The sequence below is a fragment of the Orycteropus afer genome, unplaced genomic scaffold (assembly GCF_000298275.1).
Source record: "Orycteropus afer afer isolate SDZICR_OR568_19922 unplaced genomic scaffold, OryAfe1.0 scaffold00318, whole genome shotgun sequence".
NCBI classification, from domain to species: domain Eukaryota; kingdom Metazoa; phylum Chordata; class Mammalia; order Tubulidentata; family Orycteropodidae; genus Orycteropus; species Orycteropus afer.
The window spans coordinates 1,650,897-1,658,674 of NW_006921905.1; the positions used below are offsets into that span (position 1 = coordinate 1,650,897).

The 7,778-nt window shown below is 38.6% G+C and overlaps 1 pseudogene; it reads right to left on the minus strand.

The window, feature by feature from the left end:
* LOC103206460 overlaps nt 1-6,598 on the minus strand; it is a 10,312-nt pseudogene extending 3,714 nt beyond the window's left edge.
* Nucleotides 6,599-7,778: the final 1,180 nt, after the last annotated feature.

Consider the following 7,778-nt stretch of genomic DNA (forward strand, 5'->3'; position numbering starts at 1 on the left):
AATAATTTCTAATTTTTCATTTATTTTGTCATTTTGTTCTTGTATTTTCTTCCAAAATTCTTCTAGGGTCTTGTCTGTGTTTTCCTTGGTCTGTCTCTCAATCCTTTGAAGATACCTAAATATGATTCTTTTGAATTCCTTATCATGGAGTTCCAATGCTGCATCTTCCTCAGAGATGTGTTTTGGGTCTATATCCTGGTCCCTTGTTTCTCCTGCTTTATCTTGCTTCTTTGTGTGGACTGTGATGCTCTGTTGTCTCCTAGGCATTGTGACATTTTTGTGTTTATATTTAGTTGGTGATTATATGTTGGAGTGACTTGCTCACAATTTTTGTTTTCTTTGTTTTGTTTCTACGTTATCTATACAGTCAGGGTACTATGCTGTGTTCCTCTATTCACTAGTTGACAGTTCTTATACACTCACCACCTGTCTCCTTTCCTGTTGTCAGCCTCTCGTATGTCCTTGCTGACCCTGGCAAACAGAACCTGTTCTTAGGTCCCTGGAATCAGAATGAGAATGCTATCACTTTAAAATCCAAAATGTTTGCCACTTGTAAACATTCAAAATGGCTGTGCCTTTGGTCACTTTAAATATACAAAATGGCTTCTGCTTGTAAACATTCAAAATGGCTGCACCCTCTGGACAGCAGAAAGTCCACAGCTCAGATTGTCTCCCTCCTTGCTATTTCTTTTCCTAGTCATAGACCACCAGAGAAGTTGTCCTTTGTCCTTGCAGCCCTTGGTGACCAGGAGTGATATTTAGGTCAATTCTCAGGTCCCAACACCACTTGAAAATATTCAGGCTGTTGGTCTCATCAGAGTAGCTGACAGTCCGCAGCTCCAACCATCTCTGTACTCACTGTTTTCATTCATGTTTTTACACTAGTTGGTGCCTAATCCACTTCTATATAGTTCCTTTCAAAGATCAGGGCTCCAGGATTATCTTCTGTATCTCTGTCAATTGATTTTTCTTTTCTTTGTTGAAGAGGGTCTGTGTCGCTTGTCTGCCTATTCCTCCATCTTTGACATCTGATTTCTTGACTGCTGCTTCCATGGTTGTTGATTGTGGATCCAAGTAATATGAAATCTTTGACAACTTCAAGCTTCTCTCCATTTATTGTGATGCTGCTTATTTGGTCCAGTTGTGAGGATTTTCAATTTCTTTATATTGATGTGTAATCTATTCTGCAGACTGTAGTCTTTAATCTTCACAGTAAGTGCTTCATGTCATCTTTATTTTCAGCAAGAAAGGTTGTGTCATCTACATATTACAAGTTGTTAATGAATCTTCCTTCAATCCTGATGCCAAGTTCTTCTTCATACAGTCTAGCTTCTTAGATTATTTGCTCAGCATACAGATTTAACAAGTATGGTGAAAGGATACAACCTGTTGCACTCTCTTCCTGATTTTAACCATGCAATATTCCCTTGTTCTGTTTGAATGACAGCTTCCTGACCAATGTACAGGTTCTTCATAAGCACAATTAAGTATTCTGGAATTCCCATTCTTCTCAGTGTCATCCATAATTTGTTATGATCCATACAGTTAAATGTTTTGCATAGTCAATAAAACACAAGTAAACACCTTTCTGGTATTCTATGCTTTCAGCCAAGATCTATCTTCCATCAGCAATGATATCCCTCATTCCACATCCTCTTCTGAATCCAGCTTACATTTCTGGAAGCTCTCTGTCGATAGACCCCTGCAACCATTTCTGAAGGTAGCATAGTGCCTAAGGCACTTGACTGCTAACCAGAAGGCTGGTGGTTCAATCCCACCAGCCACTCCTCGGAAGGAAGATGGGGCAATCTACTTCCATAGTAATACTGCCTCAGAAACCCAAGGAGGGGTAGCTATGAGTTGGGTCCGACTCAACAGCACATAACAACAACAACAATAACAACAACAAGATTTTACTTGTGTGCGATATTAATGACATTATTCTATAATTTCCACATTTTGTGGGGTCACCTTTCTTTGGAATGGGTACATACATGGATCTCTTACAGTCAGTTGGCCAGGTAACTGTTTGTTGAACATCTCAATGGGTATTCCGTCAATTCCTGGAGATTTGTTTTTCACCAATTCCTTCAGTGCAGCTTTGACTTCTTCCTTCAACATCATTGGTTCTTCATCATATGACACCTGCTGAAACAGATGACCATCAACTAATTATTTTTGGTACACTGACTCTGTATTACTGTGTCCAGCAAAACTGCACAGGTCATGAAATGAAGCGACACAAAAGGATTAATGGTTTCTTTTTTATTTAAAAGGAACAGGGGCCAGGCAGACACCCTGCATATTCTGTAAGAGCGACCCCTGATGCTTTTGTTCTTGTTGTTGTTGTTAGGTGCCATCGAGTCATTTCCGACTCATAGTGACCCCATGCACAGCAGAACGAAACACTGCCCAATCCCACGCCAGCTCCATGTTCCCTGCTATACTTGACCCCATCATCGCAGCCACCGTGTCAATCCATCTCATTGAAGGCCTCTCCCTCTTTCATTGACCCTTCACCCTACCAAGCATGACATCCTTCTCCAAGGAATGGTCCCTTCTGACAGCATGACCAAAATAAGTGATGCCCTTGTTCTACTTTATTTATATGTTTGTACATGATTACATCATTAGTCTTGGAATCCATAAAATCAGCTTATTCTCTATAGAGCTAAAGTTTACTCCTCTATGTGCTCAAGGACAACAGGTCAGCATTAAAACAATCACAGAAGTCTCCTCAGAAATAAGGAGTGTAAAATGATAAATGTTTACTAGAACACAATGACTCAAAGTATGAAACATCCCAATAAGATAAAACATGGACTGTTAGAATAACATCTACTTTTAATACTTGATGCTTTGCCAGTTAAGCATTTAACAGTGGGAGAGACCTTGCCATCTCTTAAACCAAAACATTCAACTACAAGAGAGGCATTGCCATCTGTAAAAGCAAACATCAATCACAAGAGAGGACTTGTCATCTCTTCGCTGTAATTAGAACATGTGCCTTGCAATCATGTTCTTTTGGGTGTCTTTTTCTTGGTCTCCAACACTATGTATTCCTTCCACCTTTTGATGTTTCCTATGTCATTCAATATTTTGCCCATAGAATCTTTAAGTCTTTCAAAGGTATGAAGTTTTTCTTCAGTTCTTTCAGTTTGAGAAATGCCAAGCATGTTCTTCCCTTTTGGTTCTCTAACTCCAGGTCTTTTCACATCTTATTATAATAATTGACTTTGTCTTCTCAAGCCGCTCTTTGAAATATTCTGTTCAGCTTTTTTATCTTGTCATTTCTTCCATTTGTTTTTAACTACTCTTGCTCAAGGGCAATTTTCAGAGTCTCTTCTGACATCCATTTTGTTCTTTTCATTTTTTCTAGTTTTTTTAATGACCTTTTGCTTTGCTCATGTATAATGTTCTTGATGTCATGTCACAGTTCATCTGGCTTTCAGTCATTGGTGTTCACTGAGTCAAATCTTTTCTTCAGATGGTCTTTAAATTCAGATGGAATATAATCTAGGTCATATTTCGGCCCTCATGGACTTGTTTTAATCATCTTCAGCTTCAATTTGAACATGCATATGAGCAGTTGATAATCTGTTCCACGGTCAGCTCCTAGCCTTATTTTGGCTGAAGATATTGAGCTTCTTCATCACCTCTTTCCACAGATGTAGTCGATCTGATTCTGATGTTTTCCATCTGGCAAAGTCCATATTTTTTTTTATGTTTATGGTTTTTTATGTTTATGTTGTGGAAAAAAGGTATTTGCAATGAATAAGTCATTGGTCTTGCAAAATTCTATCATGGAATCTCTGGCATCATTTCTATCACCAAGACATGTTTTCCAACTACCGGTGATTCTTCTTTTTTTCCAACTTTCCCATTCTAATCACCAGTAAAAGTTAATTCATCTTGATTGGATGTTTGGTCAACTTCAGACTGTAGAAGTTGGTAAAAAAATCTTGAATTTCCTTGTCTTCTGCTTTGGTGATTGGTGTGTAAATTTGAATAATAATAGAATTAACCAGTCTTTCTTCTAGGCATATATCCATATTATCCTATCACTGACAGCATTGTATTTTAGGAGAGATCTCAAAATATTCTTTCTGACAATGAATTCCACTTACACTTCTTCAATTTGTCATTCCTGGCATAATAGATGATATGGTTGTCTGATCCAAAATGATCAAAAGCAGTCCATTTCAGCTCACCAATACCTAAAATATTGATCTTCTGTGTTTCATTTCATTTTTGAAAACTTCCAGATTAGTACTTCATACATTCCATCTTCCAATTATTAATGGATCCTTTCAGCTGTTTCTTCCCATCTTGAGACATGCCTCATCAGCAAATGAAGGTCCCCAGATCTTTATACCATCCATGTCATTAAGGTTGACTATGCTTTGAAGAGGCAGCTCTTCCCCAGTCATGTTTTGAGTCTTCTGACCTGAGGGGCTCATCTTCCAGCACTATATCAGACAATGTTTCAGAGCTGTCCATAATGATTTCCAGTAATATATAAGACAGTGTTTCACTGATATTCATAAGGTTCTCACTGGCAAATTCTTTGAGAAGTGGATGGACTCTTCCTTCTGAGTCTGACATACTGTGGAAGCTCCACTGAAACCTGTCTACCATGGGTGACTCTGCTAGTATTTGAAATACCAGCAGCATAGACTCCTGCCTCACTGCAACACACAAGCCACCACAGTTGAACAAAATGACAGACAGGTGGTGGATACATAACAATAATATATAATAATTCACAAAATACCTAAACTTATGTTATCTCACTAATTCTCGAACATTCATTGTTATTACCCACTTTGTAGTTGAGAGAAATGAGAGTCATATATGCAATGCTGTTTCTCTGGAATTAGGTTAAAATATGGCAGTATTAGGCATTTACTTTTGAAATTAGTGTTGTGGTGCACTGAGTTACTTAATAAGTCACTTTTAGCCATGGGCCTTGTCAGTACCAAAGATTACCTCATGGAACTGTTGTTGTTGTTGTTATGTGCCATCGAGTATGACCCAACTTGTAACGACCCCTCCTTGGGTTTCCAAGGTGGTATCACTACAGAAGTAGATTGCCCAACCTTCCTTCCAAGGAGCGGCTGGTGGTTCAAACCCACTGGTTTGTAGCCAAGTGCCTTTGGCACTACACCACCAGAGCTCCCCACCTAACAAAAGGCATATTTTATTAAGAATCAACTACACCAACCTCATTTAGCTGATTTCTGCATTTAAGGTCTTATCTTCCAACTGACTCTGCAAGGTGTATATTTGTTTTCCTATCTTTATAAATAAGGAAAGTGAGCTCCAAGGAGTTTATGAAATTTGTTTAAGATAACATGGTGGGTAAGTAGAAAAGCCAGGATTTGAACCATTATTTGTAATGAACTATCTTGTAGCATAGTGCCTAAGGCACTTTTCTGCTAACCAGAAGGCTGGCGGTTCAAACCCACCAGCCACTCCTCAGAAGGAAGGTTGGGCAATCTACTTCCATAGAGATACTGCCTAGAAAACCCAAGGAGGGGTCACTATGAGTCAGATCTGACTGACTGCATGAGTTTGATTTTTCTTTTTTTTTTTTTTTAGGTATCAAAAAGCTGTGGGAGGCTCCAATGAGACCATGTTTTGACAGTGTTTTTACACTGAAAGTGCTACTCAGATGTACATATTTATTATCACTACTACTGTGGGTAAGAGACTTTTCTTTTGGCATCTCTATGACTGTGCCTGACAACACCATAACTCTGTATGTATATTTGCATACTTCCAAAAATAATATTATTCGAAGAGTAAAGGTTGTCTTCTTATATCATTAAGTTAATGTTTTTCATTTAAAGTGGTCTTGAGAAAGCTTTCCAAATATGTTATTAAATAGCTCAAGCCTCTTTACCACAGAAATATCCCCTGGGAAGCCACCAGCCCGAGGCAGCTGAAATTAGGGCTGGGATGGAGAAAATTATATCAGCATCAGTGAGGTTTCTTCCATTTTTGTGCCCTTCCTGCTCCCTGAGATTTTTTCCCCTGAATCACCTCTTTGTTTTTACAGATGGGAATCTCTCCCTATATGGGGTGATGTGAAACAACTTACTTTATCTATCCCCATGTTCAAGTTGGTAACTTGCTGGCTTTAAGGCCCCTGAGCAATCCAATATTCTCTATTTCAATTCACATTGTTTTTGACATTTAGGGGAAAACAAAACAAAACAAAAAACTATCCTCAAGATAAAATTCTAGTTTTGTTTGATTTTTTCCACCCTAAAATAGTAAAACTATGAGACAACACTGATAATAGCAAAACACTGCTACTTTTCTAGAAGAGGAAGAGGGTTGGCCAGGCATATTTAGGAATAGACCTAAACCCTCAATGGCAAGCATGTGAAATGCTTGTGACTCATAGCGACCCCTCCTTGGGTTTCTGAGGCAGTATGTCTATGGAAGTACATTGCCAAGTCTTTCTTCTCAGGAATGACTGGTGGGTTTGAACCATCAGCCTTCTGGTTAGCAGTCAAATGCCTTAGGCACTATGCCACCAGAGTTCCCTGTATACTTACAGTATCCCCACATTTCGTTTTAATGTATTCATCTATTCGCCCATTTTGCTGCTTCTTCCTATAATGTTCTTCTTTACTACTTCCTGATGAACTCTAGTTCATCATTCATGACTTATATCAATTGTTTGCTTGTCTGTGATTTCTCCTCTACTAAATTACACCACTGAAAAATTCTAAGTTATCATTATCTGTTTATTTTATTTTCAAAATAAGCCTTAGGTTGGTGATCAAAAATCAGGCTTATTGTTACTGACAGCAATAACTATGCTTATCCTCACTCTCTGTTCTGCCCTTCAGGACAAAGAGACAAGGGCAGATGTCACCATGTGTACACAGAGACAGGAATTCTGAAATTCTGAATCTCAGAACTTAATATAGGAACCCCTGGACAGCTGTGACTCTCCTTTTTAAAAAAAAAAAAAAGATAGAAAACTGTCCTCTCCAATGCAAGCAAACTCTCTCTGGGAAAGATCTGTTCCTTGTTACAGTCTTTGGAATGTAAACAAATGGCTCCTGGTTTTATCCTCCTTTGAAATTTAAACAATTAGCTCCAGTGAGATAAACTTCTAAATCCATCTCTGGGGTATTTTACTATCTTAAGATTACTATTCAATCATCTTATAAAGGTTGCTAGTAATTTTTGTTTAGAAGTTCCTGAACATGCAGAAACATGAAATGTTCACATTGTTTCCCCTATATCCCCCAAGAATAGTTAGTCCCCTTGGTAAGGAGCCTTGGTGGCATAGTGGTTAAAGAAGCTGCTAATTGAAAGGTTGGTGGCTCAAACCCACAAGCAGCTCCATATGAGAGATATGGCAATCTGCTCCATAAAGATTACATACAGCCTTGGAAACCCTATGTATGTGGCAGTTCTACCATTTGTTTTATTTTTCTCTTCCCTTCATGCAAAAATGGCATAGGGACTACATCATCTGACCTCTTCTAACTTCACAAGGAGGTGACAGGATCACCAACAATATCAACAACCTAAGACTGATTCCTATGAGAAGTGAGACATGTTACCACCTTCTAAACTTTTTACCAATTCTGACACCAACCGTCCCTCCCACAGCACTCACTACTGGGTTCAATAATTTGTTGCAATGGCCGCACAGAAGTGACAGACAATACCCATGGTCATGGGGCTTATTAGGGAAGCAACAGGTTACAATTCAGGTTCAGGAACATTCAGAATACAGTTTTTCAATAAGG